This window comes from Schistocerca americana, chromosome 8 (assembly GCF_021461395.2).
Source record: "Schistocerca americana isolate TAMUIC-IGC-003095 chromosome 8, iqSchAmer2.1, whole genome shotgun sequence".
Lineage (NCBI taxonomy): Eukaryota > Metazoa > Arthropoda > Insecta > Orthoptera > Acrididae > Schistocerca > Schistocerca americana.
In genome coordinates this window covers 103,213,849-103,227,907 of record NC_060126.1, presented here as the reverse complement: position 1 = coordinate 103,227,907, position 14,059 = coordinate 103,213,849, and the positions used below count along the sequence as shown (strand labels likewise).

At 45.0% G+C, this 14,059-nt stretch overlaps 1 protein-coding gene and 1 pseudogene across 1 annotated transcript in view; one reads left to right on the top strand and one right to left on the bottom strand.

The window, feature by feature from the left end:
* The window catches only part of LOC124545596 (tetratricopeptide repeat protein 28), a 232,198-nt gene that overhangs the window by 156,767 nt on the left and 61,372 nt on the right, over positions 1 to 14,059 (bottom strand). The window lies entirely within an intron of this gene.
* Positions 4,959 to 5,076, top strand: LOC124546127 (annotated as a pseudogene).

The window sequence follows — 14,059 nt, the reverse complement described above, 5'->3', positions numbered from 1 at the left end:
TACTGTGTACTCATTAGACTGTTCATTCCGTTCAGCAGATCATTTAATTCTTCTTCACTTTCACTCAGGATAGCAATGTCATCAGCGAATCGTATCATTGATATCCTTTCACCTTGTATTTTAATTCCACTCCTGAACCTTTCTTTTATTTCCATCATTGCTTCCTCGATGTACAGATTGAAGAGTAGGGGCGAAAGGCTACAGCCTTGTCTTACACCCTTCTTAATACGAGCACCTCGTTCTTTATCGTCCACTCTTATTATTCCCTCTTGGTTGTTGTACATATTGTGTATGACCCGTCTCTCCCTATAGCTTATCCCTACTTTTTCAGAATCTCGAACAGCTTGCATCATTTTATATTGTCGAACGCTTTTTCCAGGTCGAGAAATCCTATGAAAATGTCTTGATTTTTCTTTAGCCTTGCTTCCATTATTAGCCGTAACGTCAGAATTGCCTCTCTCGTCCCTTTACTTTTCCTAAAGCCAAACTGATCGTCACCTAGCGCATTCTCAATTTTCTTTTCCATTCTTCTGTATATTATTCTTGTAAGCAGCTTCGATGCATGAGCTGTTAAGCTGATTGTGCGATAATTAACGCACTTGTCAGCTCTTGCCGTCTTCGGAATTGTGTGGATGATGCTTTTCCGAAAGTCAGATGGTATATCGCCAGACTCATACATTCTACACACCAACGTGAATAGTCGTTTTGTTGCCACTTCCCTCAATGATTTTAGAAATTCTGATGGAATGTTATCTATCCCTTCTGCCTTATTTGACCGTAAGTCCTCCAAAGCTCTTTTAAATTCCGATTCTAATACTGGATCCCCTATCTCTTCTAAATCGACTCCTGTTTCTTCTTCTATCACATCAGACAAATCTTCACCCTCATAGAGGCTTTCAATGTATTCTTTCCACCTATCTGCTCTCTCCTCTGCTTTTAACAGTGGAATTCCCGTTGCACTCTTAATGTTACCACCGTTGCTTTTAATGTCACCAAAGGTTGTTTTGACTTTCCTGTATGCTGAGTCTGTCCTTCCGACAATCATATCTTTTTCGATGTCTTCACATTTTTCCTGCAGCCATTTCGTCTTAGCTTCCCTGCACTTCCTATTTATTTCATTCCTCAGCGACTTGTATTTCTGTATTCCTGATTTTTCCCGGAACATGTTTGTACTTCCTCCTTTCATCAATCAACTGAAGTATTTCTTCTGTTACCCATGGTTTCTTCGCAGCTACCTTCTTTGTACCTATGTTTTCCTTCGCAATTTCTGTGATGGCCCTTTTTAGAGATGTCCATTCCTCTTCAACTGTACTGCCTACTGCGCTATTCCTTATTTCTGTATCTATAGCGTTAGAGAACTTCAAACGTATCTCGTCATTCCTTAGTACTTCCGTATCCCACTTCTTTGCGTATTGATTCTTCCTGACTAATGTCTTGCACTTCAGCCTACTCTTCATCACTACTATATTGTGATCTGAGTCTATATCTGCTCCTGGGTACGCCTTACAATCCAGTATCTGATTTCGGAATCTCTGTCTGACCATGATGTAATCTAATTGAAATCTTCCCGTATCTTCGAGCCTTTTCCAAGTATACCTCCTCCTCTTGTGATTCTTGAACAGGGTATTCGCTATTACTAGCTGAAACTTGTTACAGAACTCAATTAGTCTTTCTCCTCTTTCATTCCTTGTCCCAAGCCCATATTCTCCTGTAACCTTTTCTTCTACTCCTTCCCCTACAACTGCATTCCAGTCGCCCATGACTATTAGATTTTCGTCCCCCTTTACATACTGCATTACCCTTTCAATATCCTCATACACTTTTTCTATCTGTTCATCTTCAGCTTGCGATGTCAGCATGTATACCTGAACTATCGTTGTCGGTGTTGGTCTGCTTGTCGATTCTGATTAGAACAACCCGGTCACTGAACTGTTCACAGTAACACACCCTCTGCCCTACCTTCCTATTCATAACGAATCCTACACCTGTTATACCATTTACTGCTGCTGTTGATATTACCCGATACTCATCTGACCAGAAATCCTTGTCTTCCTTCCCTAAGCTTACATACTACTTAACCTAAATTATCCTGAGGACAAACACACACATCCATGCCCGAGGGAGGACTCGAACCTCCACCGGGTCCAGCCGCACAGTCCCTGACCGCTCGGCTAATCCCGCGCGGCTATGAAGTTTTTTCTGAAAGTATTTGTATGGAGTGTAGCCATGTGCAGAAATGAAACATGAACGATAAACAGTTTAGACAAGAAGAGAATAGAAGTCTTTGAAATGTGGTGCTACAGCAGAATGCTGAAGATTAGGCGCGCAGATCACGTAACTGGCTAGGAAATGGGGAGAAAAGAAATTTGTGGTACAACCCGACCAGAAGGAGAGATCGATTGTAAGGACATATTCTGAGACATAAAGGAATCACGAATTTAGTATTGGAGGGAAATGTGGGGGGAAAAATCGAAGAGGGAGATCAAGAGATGAATATAGTAACCAGATTCAGAAGGTGTAGGTTGCAGTAATTATTCGGAGATGAAGATGGGATAGAGTAGCACGGAGAGCTGCATCAGATCAGTCTTCGGACCGAACACAAAAACATCCCTGAAGATACTTATGAATAACCCTGCATATTCTGCACATGATTTTCATTATCCGCTGTCATATTAACTGAATGGTATATTCGTCATAAATAATATATACTCTTGGTTTACATTCAGCAATGACGTCACTGGCGTCATCAGCAGGTCGCGATAGGTGCCGCGGAAATAATGACGGACCGCAGCTGGTAACGGCGTTCTGCCTGCGCCTTGGAGCGAACCTCGGGTCTCCGACCCCGCAAGCTGGCAGGCTCCCATCTCGGCCCCCGCCGTCTCTGAGGAGAGTGAGGAATTTCTCGTTTATGGCTGATAGCGTGGGGAAAGCTGCTGAGTGGCCCCGCGGTTTAAACTTTCCGGTGGGATTCCTCATATGCTCCTGGAAGACCGTCGACAGCAATACTAACGACTGGCTCCAGGTCGTTCTCTGCCAATTTCTCTCTCTCTCTCTCTCTCTCTCTCTCTCTCTCCCTCTCTTAACCCACCATACCATTATCCTATAGCACTTAACAGGCGCCACGTTTTACCTTTCGGAAGATCGAAAAACTCCTGTGTAGGACTCAAGAATCGAAATGGGTCCCGTAAGCCAACGATCGTGATAAGATCTCCTCACTCAGTTCGTCCACGAGAACCAGAAGGAAATAAATATCGGCGCCCAAGCAGATGCCGTGTTCCTCGACTTCCAGAAAGCTTTCGATACAGTAACGCAGTGTCGCGTATTCAATATGAGAACTGTTTTGTGATTGGACTGAAGAGATTATAGCAAACGTAACATAGCATGTCATTGTTAAAGAATGAAATGTCCATCAGTAAAAGTATCCCGAGGGAGGCTTATAGGACTACTGAAGATTTGATGGGTAGGTCACATAACTAATGTTGAGGTACTGAATAGAATTGGGGAGATGAGAAATTTGTGATACAAGTTGACCAAAATTTGTGACACAACTTGACCAAAAGAAGGGATTGGTTGATAGGACACATTCTGAGACATCAAGGGATCACCAACTCAGTATTGGACCGATGTCTAGAGGGGGGGGGGGGGGGGGGGGGTAGAAACCAAGAGATGAATAAATACAGTGAGCACATTCAGAAGAATGTCGGTTGCAGAAGTTATTCGGAGAAAAAGAGACTCTCACAGAACAGAGTAGCATGGAGGCTTGCGTCAAACTAGTCTTCGAACCGAAGACCACAAAAACATCATTCTCTAAATACACTGGTGTGCAAAACTTAAAGGACAAAAGTAACTTTAGCAGGATATGTCACTATCAAGTAGCACCGCTCTTTGAATCTTGGACCATGCATTCAAAGAGCGCTGCAATATAGCACAGAAGGTAACTGAAAGAAATACGCAATGAGACTGACAGAGGTGACAATAATTTGACTGAAGTCACTGCGCTTTATGATGGCTGTAGCCTATCTTCGAGATCTCCGTGAGCTTATCTTACAACAAGATTACACAACACTTATCACCATACAAAAGGTGTTCGATTACTGGCATGGTCAGCAGGCTATACAGATCTCTCACCCACTGGGAACATCTACTCATGGGCTCAGGACACATCTCGCCAACCACTACGACTGATGAACTCTGGTACAGAGTCGCAGTAATATGGAATGACGAACCGGTATGTGCCGCCTAATCTCAACTTGACTCGATGTCCATCCCTGTTAGAGCCATTATTGCTACCAGAGATGGCAGCGCTGTGTATTGAACCTTGCATCCTGTATGCCTCCAAATCACTTTCGAATTTAATGGGGAAGGGGGGGGGGGACGCACGTCAAAGCTATAAAAATTGTGAAAAAAGTTGTATTGGCTCTTCATTTACTACATCGTATTGAAATTTCAATGTCTGAATATTACGTTCCAGTTCTTATCATAAGCGTGATAAAAATGATAATTTGGAAAAGCATGAGTGGCGCTACACCCGTTTTTTGCTGTGTATTTTCTCATATTATTTATTCCTTCTGGTTTCCCTACAGTTTTATGCAATCAAAATGCGGGGAATGTTTGTATGGTACATCGAAAAGGCTTTGGAATAGCATCACTACCACTGTTGTTGTACCCTTTGGTTGAAGGTGTTTTTGTTTATTAGTGGTTACAAAGGAGTGGCTTTTACGAAAGTTGTGTGTAGATCTATTAACACAATCTGCAGCATGACTCGTTCCAGTAAAGTGTTTAAAAAGGTTAGGAAGTATCGTTCTTCTAGGTATTATAAGGACAACTTGAAAATTAGCTTAGTAATTACAATCAATGAAGACCCTCTTCAGGCAAGGAAACAAGTGCTTTGAAAAAGATAATGGAGGCGGCTAACGTTACTGTTGCACAGTTTTAATATCTTGTTAACTTAAGAAGGGGCCAACGGCCTTGCCGCAGTGGTAACACCGTTTCCCGTCAGATCACCGAAGTTAAGCGCTGTCGGGCTGGGCTAGCACTTGGATGGGTGACCAGCCGGTCTGCCGAGCGCTGTTGGCAAGTGGGGTGCACTCAGTCCTTGTGAGGCAATCTGTTAAGGTACTTGATTGAGAAGAAGCGGCCCCGGTCTCGTAAACTGATATACGGCTCGAAGAGCGGTGTGCTGACCACATGTCCTTCCATATTCGCATCCAGTGACGCCTATGGTCTGAGGATGACACGGCGGCCGGTCGGTATCTCTGGGCCTTCATGGCCAATTCGGGCGGAGTTTAGTTTTTTTTTAACTTAAGAAGATGAACAAAGAAAAAGATTGCTTGAGGCTGAAGAGGAGTATGCATATGGTTTGCACTAGTTCACCCAGAGAAGGTACGGCCGAATACAAACAATGTCAAATCCTTAATCCAGGTTTTCCGTAATTTACAATCTGGAAAATGTATATACATTTTCCTAACAAACCACTGTCGTTAGAATACTTAAATTTTGCACAAATTAGTCAATTCTATTGTGAAACATTCTGTTGAAAGAATTTTCATTTGATACAATATTAAGGCATTATTGTAGGAGAAAAACCTTAAATTTTGGTGCTTTTTTCCCAGATATTTGGAGAGATGTAAAAACAAAGCAAAAAAGTATTCATCGTATATCAAACTTTGAACAAAACATGGTTCAAATGGCTCTGAGCACTATGGGACTTAACTTCTGAGGTCATCAGTCCCCTAGAACTTAGAACTACTTAAACCTAACAAACCTAAGGACTGTAGCAGTCGCGCGGTTCGAGACTGTAGCGCCTAGAACCGCTCGGCCACCTCGGCCGGTCAAAAAACTTTGAAGAAAAAGGCATTAATTTCGCTCTCATGGATGTTTCAAAAAAGAACATTTGGACTCATCTTATTGATAAAATTTTAAATGTTTATAATTAAAACCGTATAAACTCAATAAGCATGAAAACTTGCATGTGTATGGACATAATGAAGTTTCATTGTCTTGAAAGGTTTTCTTCAGTGTATTACAGTTTGGCATACATCCCTCGACAATCACGGATTTTTCCTGCTGCACCGTATGTGCACAGCAACTAAGATTTCGTTATGTACTGTCCTTTCAGATGTTGAAATGTTGATGGCCAGTAATCTAATATTGCCGCCTAGAGAAAGATTCAGATTCTTTCTGCGGTTCTACGCTCGGTATAGCCGTCTGAGGATTATGATTCATTTAGTTCCAATACGATGGGTGTAGAGGAATAACGGGAAAGTTTAAACTGATTGTAAATCGAGCCATGGAAAAAGTAGGTGCCGCGTAAATGGATTAAGGATGGGAAAGACCCATTGTGGGTTAATAATAGAATTCGGAAAATGCTGAGGAAGCAGTGATTGGTGCACTCTCAGTTCAAAAAAGAACGTGCAAATGTCGAGAGGCAGAAGTTAGTAGAAATTCGTTCGTCTGCAAGATGATCGATGCGTGTAGCATACAACAACTTCTACAGTCATACTTTTGCGGAAGATTGTGCCGAGAACCCAAGAAAATTCTCGCCATACCATAAGTCGTTAGGCGGATCGAAGGCCAATATGCAGTCAGACGTCGACCAATCTGGAGTGGCAATAGAGGACAGCAAAAGAAAAGCTGATTTTGCGATTAAGAAATCGTTCACGCAGGAGGATCCTACAAACATACTGCAAAACATGAAACTTCCTGGCAGATTAAAACTGTGTGCCGGACCGAAACTCGAACTCGGGACCTTTGCCTTTCACGGGCAAGTGCTCTACTATCTAAGCTACCCAAGCACGACTCACGACCCGTCCTCACAGCTTCAATTCAGCCAGTACCTCGTCTCCCACCTTCCAAACTTCACAGAAGGTCTTCTGCGAAGCAGATGGTAGAGCACTTGCCTGCGAAAGGCAAAGGTCCCGAGTTCGAGTCTCGGTCCAGCACACAGTTTTAATCTGCCAGGAAGTATCATATCTGCGCACACTCCGCTGCAGAGTGGAAATCTTATTCTGGATACTGCAAAACATACCGGGTGATCAAAAAGTCAGTACAAATTTCAAAACTTAATAAACCACGGAATAATGTAGATAGAGAGGTAAAAATTGACACACATGCTTGGAATGACATGGGGCTTCATTAGAACAAAAAAATAAAACACCCCATTTTGCTAGACGCGTGAAAGATCTCTTGCACGCGTCGTTTGGTGATGATCGTGTGCTCAGCCGCCACTTTCGTCACGCTTGGCCTCCCAGGTCCCCAGACCTCAGTCCGTGCGATTATTGGCTTTGGGGTTACCTGAAGTCGCAAGTGTATCGTGATCGAGCGACATCTCTAGGGATGCTGAAAGACAACATCCGACGCCAATGCCTCACCATAATTCCGGACATGCTTTACAGTGCTGTTCACAACATTATTCCTCGACTACAGCTATTGTTGAGGAATCATAGTGGATATATTGAACGTTTCCTGTAAAGAACATCATCTTTGCTTTGTCATACTTTGTTACGCTAATTATTGCTATTCTGATCAGATGAAGCGCCATCTGTCGGACATTTTTTGAACTTTTGTATTTTTTTGGTTCTAATAAAACCCGATGTCATTCCAAGCATGTGTGTCAATTTGTACCTCTCTATCTACATTATTCCGTGATTTATTCAGTTTTCAAATTTCTACTGACTTTTTGATCACCCGTTATTTTGCACTGAGGTCCGTCCTCACTCTCCTCCTAAGAACATAGTAATGGACATAGCTGGCGTAGAGAAACAACTGAAAGATTACAACAAAATAGGTAATCACGTCGGCAACCTTGCCACATGAATCATCTGAATGCAAATGACACCTCCGGCAACGTACTGTTCTTTGACATGTGAATATCGCTCTCCCACGAGTTTTGTCACTTCAGTGTATTTCTCATGATGGATGTCTAAAATGAGCCGTAACCACGGAAGAGTTGCCGTAGACTCCGAACGACGGAGACATTAGGCTATCGCTGACTGGTGTAGAGGGGCGATGTCTCCGGCGAGGCAGGAGAGGCGCCGGGCCGGCAGCGGTCCCGGTCAGGCCGCGTCCGCAGCCGCTATCTGGGGCCGAATATCTGGCATTCCGGCCGGGTCAGGGGTCGCGGCTGGGCTGGCGGGATGCAGGCGGGCAGGTGCGCGCCCACAAACGCGGCCTGTCAGCGCACCGCCTCTTCACTTCCTCACCACCAGGCCCCTCCAAAACACCAATTCAAGCAGTTGCATGCGTCAGCTACGTCCTCGTGACGTCTGTAACTGAGGTGCGTTCCAAGCAAAGCTGTCACTGAGTTTCTTTCGGCGGAAAACCAGAGCATCTCAGACATTCGTATGCGCTTGCAGAATGTCTACGGACATCTGGTAGCGAACAAAGTACGCTGAGTCGTTGGGGGAGCCGTCAGTCATCGTCGCAACAAGGCCGCGCAAACCTGTCCGGCCTCTCGCGTGCCGGTCACTCGCACACAGCTGTGACGCCTGCACTGTCGGGACGGGCGGACACTCTCATCTCCGGATCACAATCAAACAACTCGCTGCATAAATGGGCGTCTCTGTTGATAGTGCTGACACACTCGTTCACTGGTGCGGGTACTCAAAGGTGTGTGTCACCTGCATTCCTCGCGGTCTAACAGAAGAGCGTAAGGAGCAATAAAGGACCATCAGTGAGCAACTGCTCGCGCGTTACGAGGCTGACCGCAATATTTACACTACTGGCCATTAAAATTGCTACACCAAGAAGAAACGCAGATGATGAACGTGTATTCATTGGACAAATATACTACTACTGACGTGTGATTACATTTTCACGAAATTTGGGTGAATAAACCCTGAGAAATCAGTACCCAGAACAACCACCTCTGGCCGTAATAACGGCCTTAATACGACTGGGCATTCAGTCAAACAGAGGTTGGATGGCGTGTACAGGTACAGCTGCCCATGCAGCTTCAACATGATACCACAGTTCATCAAGAGTAGGGACTGGCGTATTGTGATGAGCCAGTTGTTCGGCCACCATTGACCAGACGTTTTCAATTGGTGAGAGATCTGGAGAATGTGCTGGCCAGGGCAGCAGTCACACATTTTCTGTATTCAGTAAGGCCCGTACACTACCTGCAATATGCGGTCGTGCATTATCCTGCTGAAATGTAGGGTTTCGCAGGGATCGAATGAAGGGAAGAGCCACGGATCGTAACACATCTGAAATGTAACGTCCACTGTTCAAAGTGCCGTCAATGCGAAGAAGAAGTGACGGAGACGTGTAACCAATGCCACCCCATACCATCACGCCGGGTGATATACTAGTATGGCGATGACGAATACACGCTTCCAATGTGCGTTCACCGCGATGCCACCAAACACGGATTCGACCATCATGATGCTGTAAACAGAACCTGGATTCATCCGAAAAAATGACGTTTTGCCATTCGTGCACCCAGGTTCGTCGTTGAGTACACCATCGCAGGCGCTCCTGTCTGTGATGCAGCGTCAAGGGTAATCGCAGCCATGGTCTCCGAGCTGGTTGTCCATGCTGCTGCAAACGTCGTTGAGCTGTTCGCGCAGATGGTTGTCTTGCAAACGTCCCCATCTGTTGCCTCAGAGATAGAGACGTCGGTGCACGATCCGTTACAGCCATGCGGATAAGATGCTTGTCATCTCGACTGCTAGTGATACGAGGCCGTTGACATCCAGCACGGCGTTCCGTATTACCCTCCTGTACCCACCGATTCCATATTCTGCTAACAGTCATTGGATCTCGACCAACGCGAGCAGCAGTGTCGCGATATGATACACTGCAATCGCGATAGGCTGCAATCCGCCCTTTATCAAAGTCTGAGACGTGATGGTACGCATCTCTCTTCCTTACACGAGGCATCACAACAACGTTTCTCTAGGCAACTGCTGTTTGTGTATGAGAAGTCGGTTGGAAAGTTTCCTCATGTCAGCACGTTGTAGGTGTCGCCACCGGAAATCGTCAGGGAATTCAATATTCCGACACCCACAACGCACCTTTCACAATGAACAACGCAGTGGCCGACGGCCTCCAGCTAATGAGCGACAGCAGCGGCGTTTGCGTAGAGCTGCCACTGCTAACAGACAACCAACACTGCATCAAATAAGGACAGGAATCAATGTGGGACGTACGTCGAAAGCATCCGTTAGGACAGGGCAGTGAAATTTGGCGTTAATGAGCTCTGACAGCAGACAATCGATGTGAGTGCCTTTGCTAACAGCACGACATCGCCTAAACCGCCTCTCATATGCCTTAGACGACCTTAGACGACTGGAATACCTTGTCGTGGTCAGATGAGCCCCAATTTCAGTTGATAACAAATGATGGTAGGGTTCGAGTGTGGCGTAGACACCGCGAAACCATGGCCTCAAGTTGTCAACAAGGCACTGTGCAAGCTGCTGATGGCTCTACAATTGTCTGGGCTGTGTTTACATGAAATGGACTATGTCCTCTGGTCACAATGAACCGATCGTAGATTGTAAATGCGTATCTCCGTTTGCTTCGAGAACATTTTCAGCCGTTCATGGACTTCGTGTTCCCAAATAACAATTTCCCATGTCACCGGGCCACAACTATTCTCGATTGGTTCGAAGAATATTCTGGACTGTTCAAGAGCATGATTTGGCCACCCAGATCGCTCGACATGAATCCCATCGAACATTTATAACATAATCAGGACGTCTGTTCGTGCACAATACCTTACTCATCATGGCTCAATATTTCTCCATGGAACTTTCAACGCGTTGTTAAATCCATGCCACGTCAAGTTGCTGCACTATGCCGGGCAAAAGGAGGCCCGACACGATATTAAGAGGTATCTCTTTGCTTCTGCCACCTTCGTGTATTACTCCTTTTTTTTTTTAATTTTTTAAAGTTGATCTATTTTGAAAGTTAGTCTGTTGGGACACTTGAGTCACATGAACCTAACCGCATCAGTGTGCTCTTAATGACAAAAGTAACTTTCGCATGATGTGTCACTGCCAACATAGCTCGACGAAACTTGCTTGAACCATACATTGAAAAAAGTGCTTCAGTATAATACAGAAGGTAACTGAATGAAATACTTAGTAATATGAATAGAAATGACACTTTTATTCAAAGACGGTGAGCCGTGGCTGGCTCACGCTATGCACAGGATTAAACCTTCGTTACGATTCTGTGTTTAGTCTCCCGCGGTTATCGCAATTATGCTGTTAACCTCTCCTTCCACTGGTGGCAGCAGAGGTGTGCATCGATATTCGCACCTTGGACTATCTTTGACCTGGCGCTTGTAGTTTCCGGCTGGGCGGTATGCGACCTGTCGGTCGGTTCGCGCGGAGCAGCGAGGAATTATCCGCGGGACGTAGTTTGGCCGGCACCGCTGGTGGTCTCTACGCGGTGTCGGAGTCTGGGGGGCTGTTCCCATTACTATGAGGTCCGTGGCTCACCGACCCTGGACACGAAAGTTGACTTTTGATTTAATCTATCAGCAAGTCAAGACTATTCACATTATGTCGATTGGAGTTCGTTTTTGGCTGCTGCGATATTCCCACAAGCAACAACGTGGTTTTCAAGTTGGAAAATTCTAGCCACCCTCCGATGGAATTTCACACTATTTGGTTATTTGAATTGAAGTGCACCAACGGAATCTTCTGCCCAGTGGCCGTTAACGTTCCGGTTACCTGCCCTGGCCGTGGACTTAAATTTCAGGCAGTGTAGTTTTCTCATCGTGTTGTTGATGTCCAGCACGGTGTGTAGCTTGACAGCTCCATATTATGATTGGTTATGGACGCCAATATCTTCTACGTTGTTCCGTTGAACTCCCTGTTGTGCCCTGGTCTGGTGAAGTGGAAATTATCTTGTAGGTGAGTCTGTTGACTGTCGGTCGGTTGGGTTGTGGTCAGATCGTGAATGGATGGCCCGACTGGCTGTCTCACCTAAGCGAGATTTAGTGCTTGAATTCCAGGTCGACCCTCGAACATCTGAGCGCCCTTGGGTGTACTGCCTTTTTTTATTTGTTCTTGTTGTTTGTACTTGTATGGCTTCGGCTGATTTTTTAAAAAATTAAGGTTGTTTTGTCGTAAGATTCTTTAGGCCTTCAGCCTAATTTAAAGAACTGTTTCACGTAAGACCTTTGGCATTTTATCGGTTTTAATGTTGTTGAATTTTAAGTGTTGGGCCTTCAGCCGATTTTGAGTTTGAGTTTTTTTGCTCTTAAGGCCTTCAGCCTAAATTAAAGACCTGTTTGACGTATTTAAAAAAAATGATGTTATGGAGTTTTAAGCGTTAGGCCTTCGGCCGGTTTAAATTTAACTTGTTTGCTGTTGAAGTGTGTTGATTTTTTGGGCCTTCAGCCTAACTAAAGAATTGTTCTAATGTAAGTCGTTGCCTTTTAAATTTCTGTTTTGGTTGAGTTTTGCCTAATTAATAACTGTTTTACCTAAGGCCTTTGTTTTTTTTTTTAAATTTAATGTTGTTTAGCCTTAAGTGTTGGGCGTTCAGTCGATTTTGAATTCAAATTGTTTGCTCCGAAAATCTCAGATTCTTTGGGCCTTCACCCTACATAAACAACTTTTGCAATATAAGGCTTGCCTTTTAAATGTCTGATTATGCTTGCGTTTTAACTTATTGGCATTCAGCCGTTTTTAAATTAAAGTGGCTTCTAGCCGGTAATTAAGTCCCAAAGATTAAAGCTGTGTGTTTAAAAAAATTTTTTTGGCCGTCTTGTAATGTTGATCAAATAATAAAGTTATATGTTCGAGTGTAACTGACAGATCCTTATTTTGCCGGCCGAAGTGGCCGTGCGGTTAAAGGCGCTGCAGTCTGGAACCGCAAGACCGCTACGGTCGCAGGTTCGAATCCTGCCTCGGGCATGGATGTTTGTGATGTCCTTAGGTTAGTTAGGTTTAACTAGTTCTAAGTTCTAGGGGACTAATGACCTCAGCAGTTGAGTCCCATAGTGCTCCGAGCCATTTGAACCATTTTGAGATCCTTATTTTGGCCGCTGTCCACAATTTAAACTACCTGTCCTGTCCTGCGGGTTTAGGAGGGCGTTTCAGACGGTAATTACAAAAGGAGGGATATGGTTCTTAACAGGGTGTCTGATCACCACGTACGGCATTGCATCTTCTGCAATGTGCTCCTATGCTGGTCAGAAGGTTGGTAACGTGTTCTTGTGGTAGGGCGTTCCAGGCTCCCATCAGCGCGGTGGCCAACTCTGAATGGTCGTTTGTGCGTGTGAACGCATCCCACACATTCTGAATCAGATTTAATTCGGAAGAACGGGTAGGCCACTGCATTCGCCGAATATCCACTCGTTACAACAGTTGCTCCACCTGCGCTGCTCAATGGGATCGCGCATTGTCATCCGTAAAAATGAAGTCAGGGCAGAATGCACCCCTGAAAAGCGCACATGGGGATGGAGTACAGTGTCACAATATGGCTGACTGGTAAGAGAACTGTGTTGAAAGATTTAAAGGCCCGTACGCCCGTATAAAGGTGATGCCTTCCCACAGCGTAACGCTAGGACCAACACTATCATCTTGCTCGACAATGCTTGACGTACCATCATATGGCGAGAGGCGGAAACACGTTATACATCCCAGGAACATCACTGAACATTATCTTTCTGGTGGCTCAGCGGGTGTGGGGAGGCATGATGTTGTATGGGCGTACTGACCTCCACTCACTGGTCAATAATATTTTCAGATTGAGCTCCTTCCCAACGCACGTGTTTTCAGTGGTGCATTCGGCCCTGATGTTATTTTTATGTACCACAATGCACGACCAACATCGCAGGCGGAGGAGCTTTACGAACGAGAGGAGATTCGGCGAACAGACTGGCCCGCCGATTCCTCCGATTCATTTCCCATCGAGCGCGTGGAGGATGCATTAGGAGACGTATTGAAGCACGTGCGCATGCACCAGCGGTCATCCAGCACTTGTCAGCCACACTTGAGGAGGAACGGAACGCCGTACCACTAGAACTCCGAACCAAGAAATGGAGTAAGTTGGAGAACATGCATTGCCGTCCGTGGTAATCACACAGCCTATTAACAAC